Source organism: Choloepus didactylus, chromosome 15 (genome assembly GCF_015220235.1).
Source record: "Choloepus didactylus isolate mChoDid1 chromosome 15, mChoDid1.pri, whole genome shotgun sequence".
Classification (NCBI taxonomy): domain Eukaryota; kingdom Metazoa; phylum Chordata; class Mammalia; order Pilosa; family Megalonychidae; genus Choloepus; species Choloepus didactylus.
The window spans coordinates 67,924,427-67,940,606 of NC_051321.1; the positions used below are offsets into that span (position 1 = coordinate 67,924,427).

The following is a 16,180-nucleotide window of genomic DNA, read 5'->3' on the forward strand; positions in this document are numbered from 1 at the left end:
GGTGGGCGGGAGGGAGCAGCCTGGGGAGGGGAGGAGGCAGAGGGGGGGATTGACTTGGGGTGCACCATTCCAGGGTGAGAATATGGATGTGAATTAAGAAGCTGTGTGAAGTGCTGTAGAAAGAATCTGATTTAGTCCTAAGACATGCCTTGTGCTGCATCTGAGGCGTCACACTCCGTGGAGATGGATAAGGCCCAGTTCCAGTCTTATTTTCTGTTTAACTGGGGCAAGGAGATGCAGATGATGAGTCTGTGAAGTGGAGTGTGATAAACCCCCAAAAATCCAGAGTCCATGGAGTCCATGCCTCCCAGGGTTTGAAGAAATAGATTTAGTAGCATTAAGTTCAGCTGTGAGTTATAGAAAACTCCAAATGAGCAATGGCTAAAAGAAGATGGAGGGTCATTTTTCTCTCATACCCGAATCTGGAGAGGTCAGCCCCGGGCTGGTATGGTATTCCACAGTGTCAGGAAACCAGTTGACCCACCATGCGTGGCTCCCATTCCCAAGGTCACCTCACAGCCCAAGATGCCTGCTAGAGCTCCAGCCATTACATCTGTAGGAAAAAGGAAGGGGAGAAGGCAGGAATTCCCTTTACAAATAAGAACACTTCCTGGAAGTAATATACTCTGTTTCTTCTTACATCACATTGGTCAGAACTCAGTCATATGACTACACAAACTGCAAAGGAGGCTGGGAAATGTAGTCTTCATTCCAGAGGACCATGTGCTCAGCTAAAATAGGAGGGTTCTGTAGTTACAGAGATGGGGAAACCAAACCTTTGGGGATAAACTCATGTCACCAGAGGAGAGATCGCTGTGACTTAGGGAAGGTGTGGATTTGAAGAATGGGGAGTAGACATTCCAGGTGGAAGAAGGCAGAGGCCCTTGGGAAGAAAATTTAGGCATGTATAAAGACGATGGGATGGCCAGTTTTGCTGTGTGTGAGGTACACGTAAGAGAGAAGTGAGGCTTGAGGTCATTGCCTGGGCTTTGGAAAGTCAGGGCGAGGAGTCTGAAACTGTGTTCTGTTCACAGTGATGCCAGACCTCACCCCCATCTTCCACGCTGGGAGTGACTTCACTTTGCGGGGTGACTTCTTTTGTTGGGGTCTCAGTTTCTGCAGCTCTCACTTGAAACTCATGGATGGGGAAATGGGGACAGTTCTGAAGGCATCCCAGGTGCCAGTGGCAGGATACAGCTGGGGTCTGATGTGTACCCCCTTTGTGTCTCTGAGGACACCCCCGTATCCCCTCTCCATCCCAAGGAACTTTCCATGGTTTTGTTGCAATGGATCTGACACATGAACAAAGCATCGCTGTTATCTGTCTCGAGTCCTCTGCGGGGCTGGACATCAGGGCCACTTGGGGCTCTGTTAGCTCTGAGTCCCGTGACCTATCTGTGCTGCTTCATTTCCTGGGATGTAAAAGGAGGATAATAATACTATCAACTTCTTAGGGTTGTTGTGAGGAATAAGTAAATTAATATGTGTAAAAAGCTCTTACAACAATGTCTGCTAACACCATATTGAGCGCTATATAAGTATTATTGGCATTATTATCATTTGGGGATTGGGGATTGGCCCAGGGATGAGGCTCACACTTCTAAGCTGCATATGGCCCTGGTGTATTTCCAGAGACAACAGCCTTCGCTGGGCTGCTTTACGATCCGCTTTTATTTTACCAGTGACTCAAGCGTCCCAGCTTTATGCCAGCCTCAATAAACCACCCAGCCCGCTTGGGCTTCCTCCAGAAGATCCCCTGCCCCTGGCTGGGGTGCGTGCATTTGCCCCTGCTGCCCTCTGTCCACCGCCCCAGCCCCGGGTGCAGGCAGCCTGACGGAGGGCAAGGAAGCAGGCCCGCCCCTGGGAGCTCTCACGCAGCCGATGTTTGCTGCGAGCTGTTCTCGCTCCAAGGCAGTCCCTTTCCAGCTGCAGGCACTTAGCATTCCAGGCCCTGCTATGGTGCTTTATTGCCTTTTTCCAAGTGCTGGCAGGTGCGGATGCAGTACCTGCGGCTGCCCGGAGCTCCTGGCTCTTGGCATCAGAGATGAGAGACCTGTCACCCCTGGATTCATGGGCCGGCTTTGGGAAGCCAGCGTGCTGGGGCCTTTCTGCATTCTGTGGGCCGTTTTTCTTTGCCTAATTCCTCATTCCTGCCACCCACCCCCTCCCCCAGTTCTTTCTTTCCCCCTCTCTTCCTGGTTTCCCTAGGAGAAGTGGCTGGTTCTGCCCTTGCACTTGAGGGTTGTGTTGGGGGGGTTGTCAAATGGCTCTGTCTTCAGCCACCACCTGCAACTCACTTAGCTGCAGGTCTGGATGTTTGGGTTTTTTTCTGTACTTTCCTTTTAATATTTTTCCAGGATTGGATACCATTTGATGGGGAGTTTGACCCAGTAGGAATGTTTGCATGGACCCCTCTCTCCCAGTCATGTCACTTTCAAGGTCACCTCCTATCCCAGGCTCATTTTCTTCTACCTGGAATAGATTTTTGGAATGGTTTGGAAAGCATCCCACTCACTCTTTCCTCTTTGTTCTCTGAAATAAGAACCTCAGATAAGCCCACCACAGGCCTATGAGCCCAGGGCCAAAAAACTAGAGCGTCAACAAGGAGGAATTGATAAAAAATGGTGCAGGGGGAAGCCACAGTGGCTGCCGCTTTCTGTTCCTGACTCTGGGCCCATGGCAGGGCTAGTACATGCATTGTCTCTGATCAACCTTGCAGGGCGGGTCTCATTAATTCCATGTTGTCAGATGAAAAGATCTGGGGGTCACAGTGGCCACCACCCAAGGAGTTCTGATGCTTCAGGCAGTTTGACACAGACATGAAGTGAGGTTCCTGCAGTGGAAAAGGAAGCCAGCTTGATCTGGTTCAGTGGGTAGGGGACTTGGGCATCCCCTTCCCCTATTTACAGCACCAGTGTCACCCTTGGTCCTGGCCCAGCTCCTGAGACCCCCAACCCCCACCCCACCCCAAGGAAGAAATAGCATGACTCGGCCAAAGGGCAGACATCGCAATCCAGGAGAAAGGAGTAAAAGGAACCAGGATGAACTATTTTGAGAAGAGGTTCATGCAAACTTGCCAACTCCATGCAGCCCTGGCCTGCCTCGCCCTTGACCCACCATTTTATTTCATCTGTATGGGTCACTGTGCAGCCAGCTCCAAGTGAAAGGTTCCCACCTGGAGGTAGTGAGCAGCAAGTCTCTCCCTCCACCAGATAGCCTGTTTATGTGCTTAGGCTACATCATGAGAGACTTAGATCAGCCCTCTAGAAGAACTTCCTGCAGGGCAAGTTGTCAGACCAGGCAGTGGAGGGGGGAGTTTCTTCCTTGGAGAACTGGAGGAGCCACCCTCCTGGAAGAGGAAGACCGTCCTTCCTTGGCCCGATCTGCCTCTGAGACGTGGGATGCGTCACTGGGACCCTCACGAAAGCAGGTGGGCCGAGAGCTTTATGCTTCTCTAACCTAAGTGTGTTTGAGTATTTCCTCCATGTGGCTGTGCTGCCTCTCCCCCCAAGCCTGCAGCCCTATCCAGCTCTGACCCTGAGAGAAGTCGTGGGCTCCTTCCTCTGGGAAATGCTCCCCTTTGGTAGGAACGGGGAGGCTGAACGGACGCGGTTAGAAGACTGGAGGTCTCTGTGCTACCTGCCTCTTCCTTCCCGTGTTCCAGGCTCCTGGGGAGGAGCTGTGGGTGGCCTGGGCTTCAAGATAATCGTCCCGGCACCTGGGGTGATGCAAAGCAAGAGCAAGTGTGGCCCTGAGAAGCCAGAGAGGAAAATCCTCCCCAGACACATCCCTGGCCTCTGCCTGCCCCGTGCTGCCTGTCACTGCCAGGCCCGGACCAGCCCACTTAGCTCTCAGTTCTTTCGGGGACTGGGCGGTTATAAGAACTGCAGTACCTTTCCCAGGCAGAAAGCTGGGTTTGTCCTGTCTCGTGGGACCGTAGAGAGCTGAGAGGAGCCTGGAGTTTGGCATTAGAAGGACATCAACTTGAGTCCTAGCAGTGCCCTCACCCGCTGTGTGGCCTCGGCCAGGGCTTCGTGGCTCCTGGGGCCTGCAGCCGCCCGTAGACACACCTGGGAGCATTTCCAAGTGTTCCAGGTACCGGATAGGAAGGAAACTACTGATGTTTCCTCCTATGTACCAGCCACTGTGCTGAGGGTGTCGGATAGTTCAGTCATTCAGTAGCGTTTATGAAGCAGCTGGCTGGGTTCCAGAGGCTTTATTTTCAGGATCTCTTTTGACCCTTTCTACAGCCCTAAGGAATTGGTGGTATTATACCCATTTTACAGAGAAGGAAACCAAGGCTCAAAACAGATGAAGTAATTTGTTTCTAGACACAAAGTAAGTGTCGACGGAGACTCAACCCCAGGCCAGCTGAACCCAGGCCCAGGCTCTTAGCCATTCTGCTCTGTCAGTGTTTTCTAATGTTTTCAGACTTCTTTTGACCACAACACACATTGCACCTGGCAAGACAGACATGCCAGGGGAAACAACAGTTTCATGAAGCAATATCCACACTGAAATGGTTTTCGTTCTCCTCTTTGAAAAAGAAATCTCTGAATGTAGTTTCCAAGGAGGAGCAAGGGATCGGCCGTGCCAAGGCTGTTTATCAGCCACAAGGGGTGAGGACAGAGCCTTTGTCCTTGGTGACCTTGAGGAGAGCAAAACTCGGGAGGTTGCGGGAGAAGCTGGACTGGAAGCGGCAAGAGAGAGGGTGGGAGGAGAGAAATCGGAGACAGCAGACTCAGGGGTTTGCTTTAAATGGGAGCAGGGACATGAGGCCGAAGCTGAAGGTGAAGCATGCTGAAGAAAGGTGTGTGTGTTCTGTCCTTTTTTTAAAAAAAAAATGGGAGAAATAGCAGCCAGTTTGTGTGCAGATATGAATGATCCCATGGAGGGGGAAAAATGGGTGATGAGGAAGAATAGGGAGGATAGTTGAAATGACAGCTGCATGTAAGCCAGAGGTATGGGCTCAGGTGTACAAGGAAGAGGGATGGCCAGAAAAGAACATGGTCAAGTTCATCTTTAGTAACAGGAGGGAAGACAGCAAAAATGAAATAAACTAAAATGAATTTCTGGTCATGACCCACCCAGTGGAGTTCATTTCCTTTGATGGATTGCAGCCTGTAATTTGAAAAACCCTGCTCCTTGTCTTTAACCTCACAGCCATCCCATGATAATGTCCCCCTTCTACGAAGGACAGTGGAGATAATAAGTAACTTGCTTGTGCCATATAGCTACTAAGAAGACAGCAGGGTCTCCAACCCCCAGGTGTATCAGAGTCAGCATCTGCCTTCCTGGGGCACTTGGCAAAGACCCAGATTCCCAGCTCTGCCCAGCTGACTCTGCCTCCCCAGGTGGGCCCTGGGCCCTGTGGCCAGGGGACCCTGATGTGGCCAGCTGGCAGGGGAGCGGGCATCCAGGAGCCTCTCCTTGGAGGCACCTGCACCCTCTGAACATAGGAGGGTCGTGATGCTCCTACAGGCCAAATCTTATTGCAACCCCGATGGCTCCTGATGGAAAAGATGCACAGACTCCATTTGGCAACCACTTTTTAAGAGCAGGATTCCAAAGGATGGTGCTAAATGGGTGGAAGGCCCCTTGCTCCTCCCATGAAAGTGCATGAAGGTAGATTTTGCTTGATCTTTGTTGTCCCAGAACAGGAGATGGAGGTGGTGGCCAAGGGGTTGGGCAGGGTAGGGGGGGGCTCCAGGCTTCCCATCACAGGGCGAGGGTGAGAGGCCGCCAGGCGCCGAGGGCACCCCTAGCTGCCCACTCACTTTTGGCTGGCATAGGTGGCTGCTCTAAACCATTTTTTAAAATTAGAACCCAAGGTAAGTCATTCTTTTCATTCCCTTGTCCACCCTCTGATTCTAACTGCAGACCCAGGCAGCACACTGTTCTCAATAAATATATCTGGGATGGCTTTTTCTTGTTTTTAGCTCTGGCAGCATCCTACAGAGGGAGAGAAAAAGCCCATCTTGAATCGCCGTCAATCATGCTATGGGTTATCTCGACTCCTCTAATTCCCTTTTTATTTTCGCCCTGTGTGCTCACAGTGGCTAGGGCCACCCGGCTATCGACCGCACCCCTCTGCCTTCCATTTGATTTCTTCCCGCACACGTCCTTAGAATCCAGAGGCGATTTCCTGGACAAATTAGAACATGGCCTGGGCCGTAAGTGCTTGAGTGTCTCCTTAGAGTGATTGATCATCATGAACACCCAGAGAGCACAACCCTCGTTAGAGGCTTTCCACTGAGAGCCTGAGTGCCTCTGTGGCTGCAAGTCATTTTCCCAGAAGGGTCTGCGGGGGGCCCACAGGGCCTGGGGCAGCCTGTGCTTTCGGCCCACGTGGGCCTCCAAAGGACGGCATGTGGTGGAGGGGAGTGCCTGCTGGATCTAGCTGAGGTCTCCCTCTTCCTGGTGGTTTTCCTGGGTCTCCTTATAAGGGGAGCAGCTGAGCACCCCAGAACCCTCTCGTTACCCACATGCCATGGGGACATTCCTGGTCCCCGGCCCTCAGCCTCGTGACGCTGATCATGAGGTTGCTGTGGGGGCTGCAGAAGGTCAGGCAAGAGCTGCGTGGGGCGGCAGCCAGTTTGGGAGGAGTCCTTCCTCCTTTCTTCTGGCCCTGACCACGTGGCAGAGCTCAGGCTGCAGAAGAGGAAGGACAGGCTGACATCGGCCGGCGACTGAACCGCGGATCAGCCGTCCCTGCTCAAAGTGTGTGGATTTATGAGGCTCCCTGTTTCTCTGGCTCTTCCTGCTAGCTGTTTCTGAGCCACCTCTCTGTCTGTTAGGTTCTGGCCTGAGGGTACATGGGGGGATAAAAAAGACTGGAGATCAACGAGGCTGGCTTGTCACTCCATAGAGAGCCTGGCAAATCTTCGTCGGAGGAGGGGGCATAAGGGTATGCGGAAATGATGTTTCCGTTCCTTGCGCTCCCTCCCTGCAGTATGTGGTGGAAACACCCTGCAATTTGGGGGAGCTGGGTTCTGTTTCTGACTCTGCTTCAAACTTGCTGGCTGAGTTGGGGCTCCATGTCTTTATTTTCAAAATGGAGAGATTAGACTAAATCAGGGATCAGCAAACTTTTATTTTCTAAAGGGCCAGATAATCAACATTTTAGGCTTTGCAGGCAGCTACTCAGCTCCATCCTTGTAGAGTGCAAGCAGCCAGACACAATTCGTGAGCAAGGAGCGTGGCTGCTCGCTAGTATTTACAGGAACAGGTGGGCTGGATTTGCTGATCCTGGACTAGTCACCAACACAGGTGTTCTCTGATCACTTAGGGAGGTACTGCCCAGCTTTATTTTTAGCATCTATCACTACCTGACATATTGTCTATGTATTTGTTTATTTATTTGCCAACTTTTTCCTTTACTAGAATGTCAGCTTCACGAAGGCGGGAACTTAAGGCTAAATCCCCCGTGCCTAGAATATTTGTTGAGCTCAATGAACATTTGCAGAGTGATGAATGAATCTCTTAAGTGTTTGTGACGGGCCTGTCGGGTGCGATGCTGGATGAGGGGAGAGAAGCTGGGAGGAAAGCCCTGCTCCCAGGATTAGCCGCCCTGGTCCCGCCATCAGGGAGTTTGGCTCTCAGGGTGGAGTCTGTATCTTCACTGGCTCAGATTACACTAAATGGACTTGCTTTCCCTGCCTGGTCAACAGCGCATGGTACTCTCAGTTGGTCATGCCTGAAACTTAGGGGTTATCCTTTATTTCCCTCTGTCCTTCCATCCCCACATCCAGTCCACCAGCAAGTCCTGTCAGTTCTTCTGCCAAAATGCCCCAACTCGCCCCACTTCTCTCCTCCACAGTCATCGGCCATCATCCTGGCCTAAGCTCTCTGGCTTCTGGTTCCATGTTGCCCCTCCCATCGATTTTCCGGGGAGACTGCACAAGTGATCTCTTTAAGACATAAAATAGAGAGGTGTCTGCTGTGCCAGATATGGGTTTCACGACCTAGGGACAGATAGATGGCCAGGCTTGAGCTGTGTGACCTTGGGCAAGTTACCTGACCCCTCTGATCTTCAGTTTCCTCATCTAGGAATGAGAAAGGGCTGCTGTGAGCATCAAGTGAGTCCATATGTGAAGAGCACTTGCAACAGCAGAGCCTGGTGAGCTCAGGAATTGGGGATCAGAACTACGTGACTGGTTAAAATCCTGCAGTGGCTTCCCATTGCAGTCAGAAAAAGATCCAAGCTCTGGCCATACCCTGAATGTCTGGCCTTGCCTGTTTCTCCAGCCTTGTTCCCCCACTGTCCCCCTCACTCCCTGTACTCCAGGCTCACACCTGATTTTTCAGATGCTTGAACACACTAAGTTCCTTCCTGCCTTAGGGCCACCATGCACTGTTCCCTCTGTCCAGAATACTTTTCCCTTCACCCCTCACACAGCCTGTCTTGTGGATCTCTGTCCAAATGTTGCCTCCTAGAGAAGTCGTCTCTTGCTACCCTGGCTAACATAGAACTACCCTATTCAGCTCTGTTTTAGTCTCTTTTTGGTTCTTTTTATCACATTTATCATAACTTGCAATCTTCTTTTTTTTTTACTTGTTGTTTACTTATTTTGTCTGCACCCCCCCCCCCCCCACAGGAGCAGAGGCATCTGTCTTGTTCACTGGGGCTCTCTAGCCTCTAGCACATGTTGGGCACATAGAAGGAACTCGGCTGTTATTTGTTGAATAAGTGAATGAGTGCAACTGCCTTTAACATTTGAGTGAATAAATGAATGGCCACGCCCCTGTTTCTGACCCTCCTCTCATTCTGCCTACTCTTGGCAGGTGACACCCTTTATGCCCAGCACTGATCATATCCTTTTGCCATTCAGAAGCCTTCCATGGCTACCTTCTGCAATAGACACCCTTCTTCAGCCGCTACCTGAGACCATTCCCTGATCTCCCCTCACCTCCACATGCCCCATCGTTTAACCAAACCTGAGCTGTCTTGCAAAAGGGCCAAAAGAGAGGGGATGGTGCACTGAGGAGCTCAGAGGAGGGCACGGATGCAGGGGGTGCTGGGGCAGGCGGTGTTGGGTGGTATTGTGAGTCCCAGGAGGGGAGTTCTGGGAGGACAGGGCAGCTTGCAGTTTCTGGGGCACGAGGGCTGGGACCAGGCCTCAGTTATGGGTGGGCTGCAGGGGACAGTGGAGCCCTTTGCAGTAGAGTGTCCCTGGGGCCCTGGGGACCCCAGCCAGCCTAGGAGGGGTTACGACATTGGCAGTGGGGCCGTAGACTGCATTTTCAGGGAATTTGGTGGTGAAGGGAAGGAGGGGAGGTGGCTAGAGGCACTGAAGTCGAGGGGCTTTTTTGCCCAAGGGAGACCAGAGGGAGCCTTTTGGCCAGTGGAGAGGAAGGACCAGCAGTGGAGAGAGAGAAAATGCAGGCAAGATCCTGCACTGGATCTAATAATGGAGGAGAAAATGCCCAAAAGGACATTATTGGAATGTATGGAAAAAGTGGAGTACGGACCGTCAGCTTTATATCGATGTTAAATTTCCTGAACTTGATCACAGTACTTAAGGTGGTTCCACAAGTGAATATCCTTGTTCTTAGGAAAAGTACATGGAAGTATTAAGTGTTTGAGGAGCATGATGTATACAATTACTCCCAAATGCTTAGAAAATATATGATAGATGGATACATGGTAGATGAGTGGATAGGTGGGCAGACAGAGAGAATGATAAACAAAGGTGGTAAAATGTTAAAAGTTGATGGATCTGGGTGAGGGGTGGGGTGTTGTAGTTCTCTGAATGGGTTTTGTATTATTTTTGCAATTGTTCTATAAGTTTGAAATTATTTCAAAATAAAAAGTTTATTTAAAAAAAAAATCTAGGCAAGAAAGGTGAGAAATAATGGCACAAGTCTCCAAGGAGGTGCTGGAGAGATCTAGAGGTCAGCTGAGGCATGAGAAAGAGCCCATCTTGCTAAGAGTACAGAGGTGACCTTCAGAAAGCCTTGCACAGCAGGGAGGGAAGGGGGAAAGCACCTTCCAGAAAGTCTTGGAAACTTTGCTTATCTTCTGACGCGCATTCCAAAGGAGATGTGAAAAAGGACGTGGAGGTCCAGGGAGAGCCTCTGAGCTGTTGGAGATCAAGATTTATAGTGGCCGCCATGAGCCCAGGGCTGGACATAGCCAGAGAGGCCGAGGGACAGAGGGTGTTGTCAGAGCAGCACGCAGAGGTCTGACGGAGCCCTATCCTTAGGGGGGCTGCAGTTGGCGTGGTCTCCAGGCAGTGTTCTCCAAAGTGTACCTGTCTGATTCCGACCCCAACTTTGTTCTGCCCTCGGGCCTCTGGCCATCCCTTCAAGCCTCGCTGGACCCTGGGTTCCTGCTTCCCTCACCAAGCTGACCTTTGGAGCAGCATTGCACCTCCCTTCTGTCTCATCCACGCCACACACCCAATAGCCTTCCAGGGCCAGTGCCCCAAAACGGGGTCTTGGAACCCCCAGACAGGAGCCAGCTGCACCCCTTGTGGGGTCCCTGCCCAGGAATGGCTGATACCCAGAGAGAGGGCACCTCCCCTGCCACATCCCAGGTCACAGAACTCGGCTATCCAAAGGCAAGTTTGCAACAGCAAACTCTTTTTGGCTCCAGCCTGCTTGCTGCTGCTAATTTCATGCCCCTGTGATCCAGGTAATGCTCTGCTGCCTTGAGCTGCCACCCCCCAGGCTTGAATCGCTTTTTCTCTCCCAGCAGGAGCCCAGCTGCCTCCGCTGCTGAGTTCTTGAGGTGGGGGCTGCACAAAACTGACTCGCTGAAGCCATTCAGCAGCACAGGCCCGAGCCTGCCGCAGCTCATAACTAATTTGCTGCGCTTTTTTCAAAGGGCCCAAATGGCATTCTGTGGATAGAAAGCTTCACCAGGGCCTGCCAGAGATAAACAGGCTCATTTCGGGGCCTCCCTGCCTGAAGAAACCTCTTTACCTGGACTCTGAGCCCAGAATTAAATTCTTCTAGAAGAGATGCTTAGCACGGAGCCTCTCAGCATGGCGGAGAGGAAATGTTCCCTGTCATAAAACGGGCCTCACATCTGGCCAGCTGGCTGTAGTAGGTTTTTAGACTGTGATCCAGGAGAGTCCCCCTTTCCTGGTGTTCACAAACGGGGCTGGGGTGTAAGAAGTCTGCACCCCACCCCCAGCCCGCAGCCCAGGCCAGAAGCTCACCCTCGCCTGCCACCTGGGGACCACTGGTGCCTGGCACCCCGGGTCAGGGTCTGTCCACGTTCTGGGTTTTGAGCCCCCCACCCTCCAGGGGGCTTTGCTGAGGTTCGCACAGTCAGGAGGGAGGCTTGGAAGCCTGCCCGGAATTTCCTGACAATAATGTTGTATTTAACACGGTCTCTGCTTATCAGTGGAACTGTGACCATCCATTTGAGGTGGCTGGCAGAAGTAGGTGCTTTTTTCTTCATCTTTTCTTTTCTTCTTTTTAATTTCTTTTTAACACTACTCAGATGCAAAGGCCCATGGAAATGCCTGGGGGCCGGGGGGTATGGGCAGTGGGGTTTAAAGGAGAGCGAGAGTTAACGTTTTCCCCTCTTGTCCATCACTGCTGGCAGAGGTCAGGGAAACCAAACCCTGTCCTTGGCTGGCTGCACAGGTCGACTCCACTGAGGGGCTGGGCCAGAGGGAAGACACTACCCTGAGGAAAATGCAAATTAACTTATGCCAGGGGTCCTGAGACCCCACGAGCTGCACCCTGCTTGCTGCTGGGAAGGCACTTGGGCTGCAAGTCCTGGCCACTGGACATCCTGGTGGCACGCCAGGATCCCAGCAACAGTGCTTGGGCTTGCATGTCTGTGAGGCAGGCAGCCTCAGCTAGGCACACCCACTTCTGTAGAGATGGTCCCTATCTCCCCCCCACCATCCCTAAGATCCCACCTCCAGCACTTGCCAGGTGTGCCCCTCTGCACACCTAAGCCACCTGCGTTAGCCTTGGGCTCCTCATCTGTGAAATGGAGCAGATCAGCTCAGCCTCTCTCCTGCAGGCTGTGGTAAGAGCACACATACTGAAGTCCAAGCAGGCACGACATATACAAGCTACTTTGTTCAAACAGCAGGATTAGCTGGTGCTCTGCAGGGCCTCCGGTCCCCTACCTGGTTTTGGACAGGTGCCAAAGGCAGCCTTGGATGTCACTGCTGTCAGAGGCCAGGTGCTGAGTGCCACTTCCCCTTCTGTGCCCCAGGTCATTGCAGGGTACAGATAATCCTGGTAAGATTGTTGAGGGCAGAAAGAAATACTTAAGGAGCAGAAGAAAGACCCCACTCTTTGTTCCTCAGAGCTGGGCCTCACACACACAGGGTGTGAGAATTCAGAACGGTGCCTGATGGGGCCAGTCTCTCTGCAACAGCTTGGGGGTGAGAGATGTGACTGCCTGAAATTCTGCCAGCCCTTCCTGCCTCTCTCCCAAGTTGTGTTTGGATGGATGGACAACTCAGTGCAGTTTTGTCTCAACTCAGCAGATTCCTATCTCCGCCAGAGGTCCTGCTCCAACAAGTAACCCGGAGTTAGAGTCTAAGAAGCATCCCCCCACCCCTTTGCATGCACTGTTCCCTCCTCTTGGAAGGCTCTTTTCTCTCTCTGTCTGCACCCCTACTTCCCCCTGTCTGGCAAACTGCCCCCAAGCTACCGCCCGAGATGGCCTCCTTGGGAAGCTTCCTGAGACCCTCTCCCCAACCCCCTCCTGCTTCCCTCCTCCCCCTGTACCTTGGATCTATTGCATCCCAGCTATAGGTTTGCGAGTCTGTCTCCCACCAGCCTGTGTGCTCCTGGAGGACAGTGGGGCTTCCCAGGGGAGCCCATCTTGGATGCTGCTTGAAAGATTGGAACTCCATTCCTGTAGTCCCTGATGTGAATGCAGCTGCTCGGAGTTATGCAACATGGCCGCCCTGTGTACAGGCTGTACCGGGGATCAGTTGGGGCCATAAGTAATTGCAGGTACAAGAAGGCAGGGCTAGAAGGTAGGTGGCTGCAGCAGGGCAAGGGTGTTCCGAGACAATGAGGCTCCCGTTCTCTTGTGTACGCCCAACCTGACACACCTTCAGGAAACAAAGGACCAGGTGAAAATAGCAAGAGGTGCTGATCTGGGTGGACAGTAGCCATCCAGTAGGGGCCGAAGGCACAGGGTTCCCAGCCTAGGGCCTCCTGCCGGGCGCCCAGCCTGTGAAGCAGTGGAATCTGCTTTGCCAGACCTTGTGGTCTCAGGAAAGCTGCTCCCGGAAATGGGCAAGGCACGGCCTCTGCTGTCACACACGGCCTCTCATTCCTCCCTCCTCTGCATCTGTACCTGGCCTTTGGGGTCCTTCCGTCCAGCTCTTGATTGCAGAGGCCATGTTCATCCACCAGGCTGTGAGGCCCTGTGGGATAAATAACAACAGTTATTTTGAGTGAGCTCCCAAGAATCAGGTCTAAGTGGAGGTGGACTATGGCACGAATTATCCAGGAAATCCCCCTATTGGATGAACGTTACAGATTCCTTTGGTGGGGACAGTCCTCTTGCTCTTATCCTAAATGCAATGTGTTTGAACCAGTCTTCAAATGCCTTTACATTTCCTCAAGTAAAATGAGAGAAGGCGGCCTCAACACCCCTTGGAAGCAAATGAGATGAACCCAGGAAGGAAGTGCCAGCTGCAGATCTGCAAAGTGTATAATCAAGAATTGAATGTAGGGCTTTCACTGCTGGATGTTTCTTAGAAAGGCATTATCTTAGAGAACAGAGCCTAAGGCGAGACTCATATGCAAATTCTCAGTTAGGGAGTACAATCCTAGGAAAGTAAGAGTGAGGGGGAAAGTAGTTCACTGAAGTGAAGCAGGGATGGAGAAAGAGCAAATGGAAGGTGTGGTACCACTGAGCTGGCCCCAGCTTTGCAGCAGAGCACAGCTGTCTGCTCAGGCACGTGGGACGTTTCCAGAGAAGCCATATGGAGCTGCCGTATTTCAGAGCCGTCTGTTGAGGGATTGGAAAGCTTTCGATTTATCTGCTGGCTCCTTCTCCTCTCCTGTCTCTCATTGGCCGTCTGTTGAGGGATTGGAAAGCTTTCGATTTATCTGCTGGCTCCTTCTCCTCTCCTGTCTCTCATTGGTCAAAGTCTACCTGGTGGAGCTTTGACTGCCACACTTCAGGGAGTGTCCTCCCCTGCGATGACCACTGGTGAAGCCAGAGCCTCTGAGGGTACAGCCCGGCCAGTGCACGGGCGCAGGGGTCTCTCCTTGTCCACCTTCGGTGGCAGTGGCAGCAATGACGGTGACTTTATGATCTTGGACCTGGAAGCAAACACGTGACCCAAGGGGCAGGTGGGGCAAGTAGACCTGGCACATGAACTAGGTCCAGTTTCTTGAAATTAGTGCATGCTGCTTCCAAATATGATCCTAATTTGGTCTCTGTGTCTGGCAGGAAGTTGAAGAAAGGATCATGATCAGCTGTTATTGTTGTCATCAAGGAACAGAATTTAAGTTGAAATGACAGTGAGGAGAATGCTGATTAGTGGAACCCAGCTTTCTGAAACCCTCATGCATGAGTTATCTATTGCTGCGTAACAAAACACTGCAAACTTAGTGCTTTAAACAGCACACATTTACTGCCTCACGGTTTCCATGGGTCTGCAGTCTGGGCATGGCTTAGCTCAGTTTCCTACTGGCTGTCAACCAGAGGCTGCTCTCAACAACTAGGGGTCCTCCGCAGCTTGTTACCACATAGGGTTCCCCAAATGGTCACTTGTCTCCTCAAAGCCAGCAAGGGGAGGGGGAAAAAAAAAAGCAAGATAGGTGCTACGATAGTCTGTAATTACATAATCGTATACAGTCATGCACATCCTGTCGCCTTTGCCATATTCTGTGGGTTAGAAGCAAATCACAGGTCCTGCCCACATTTAGCACAGGTCCTGGGGCCACCTTAAGAGTCTCTACCCCTTCTCATTTTACTGGAACACTACTGTTGGAGAGAACGCTGTACTTAAAAGAGAATAAGGCGAAGATGGCAGACTGGTGAGCTGTATGTTTTAGTTACTCCTCCAGGAAAGTAGGTAAAAAGCCAGGAACTGCGTGGACTGGACACCACAGAGCAATCTGTCTTTGGGCATACTTCATACAACACTCATGAAAACGTGGAACTGCTGAGATCAGCGAAATCTGTAAGTTTTTGCGGCCAGGGGACCCGCGCCCCTCCCTGCCAGGCTCAGTCCCGGGGGAGGAGGGGCTGTCAGCTCCAGGAAGGAGAAGGGAGAATTGCAGTGGCTGCTCTTACCGGAAACTCATTCTACTGATTCAAACTCCAACCATAGATAGACTGAGGCCAGACACCAGAGACTCTGAGAGCAGCCAGCCCAGCAGAGAGGAGACAGGCATAGAAAAAAAAAAACACAAAAAACTCCAAAATAAAAGCAGAGGATTTTTGGAGTTCTGGTGAACACAGAAAGGGGAAGGGCGGAGATCAGGCCTTGAGGCGCATATGCAAATCCCGAAGCAAGGCTGATCTCTCTGCCCTGGGCACTTTTCCTTAATGGCCCTGGTTGCTTTGTCTATTAGCATTTCAATAACCCATTAGATCTCTGAGGAGGGCTGTTTTTTTTTTTTTTTTTTTTTTTTTAAATCCTTTTTGCTTTTTCTAAAACAATTACTCTAAGAAGCTCAATACAGAAAGCTTCAAAGAATTGAAATTTGGGCACGTCAAGTCAAGAGCAGAACTAAGAGAGCTCTGAGACAAAAGGCAATAATCCAGTGGCTGAGAAAATTCACTAAACAACACAACTTCCCAAGAAAAGGGGGGTGTCCGCTCACAGCCACCATCCTGGTGGACAGGAAACACTCCTGCCCATCGCCAGCCCCATAGCCCAGAGCTGCCCCAGACAACCCAGTGTGACGGAAGTGCTTCAAATAACAGGCACACACCACAAAACTGGGCGTGGACATTAGCCTTCCCTGCAACCTCAGCTGAATGTCCCAGAGCTGGGAAGGGGGAGCAGTGTGAATTAACAGAGCCCCATTCAGCCATCATTTGAGCAGACTGGGAGCCTCCCAACACAGCCCAGCAGCCCAGAACTGCCCTGGGGGGACGGCACTCACCTGCGACATAGCACAGTCATCCCTCAACAGAGGACCCGGGGTGCACAGCCTGGAAGAGGGGCCCACTTGCAAGTCTCAGGAGCCATACGCCAATACCAAAGACTTGTGGGTCAGTGGCAGA

At 51.8% G+C, this 16,180-nt stretch overlaps 1 protein-coding gene across 1 annotated transcript in view; it reads left to right on the top strand.

Annotated features, from left to right (window-relative positions):
• The window catches only part of SLC29A3 (solute carrier family 29 member 3), a 45,836-nt gene that overhangs the window by 4,822 nt on the left and 24,834 nt on the right, over positions 1-16,180 (top strand). The window lies entirely within an intron of this gene.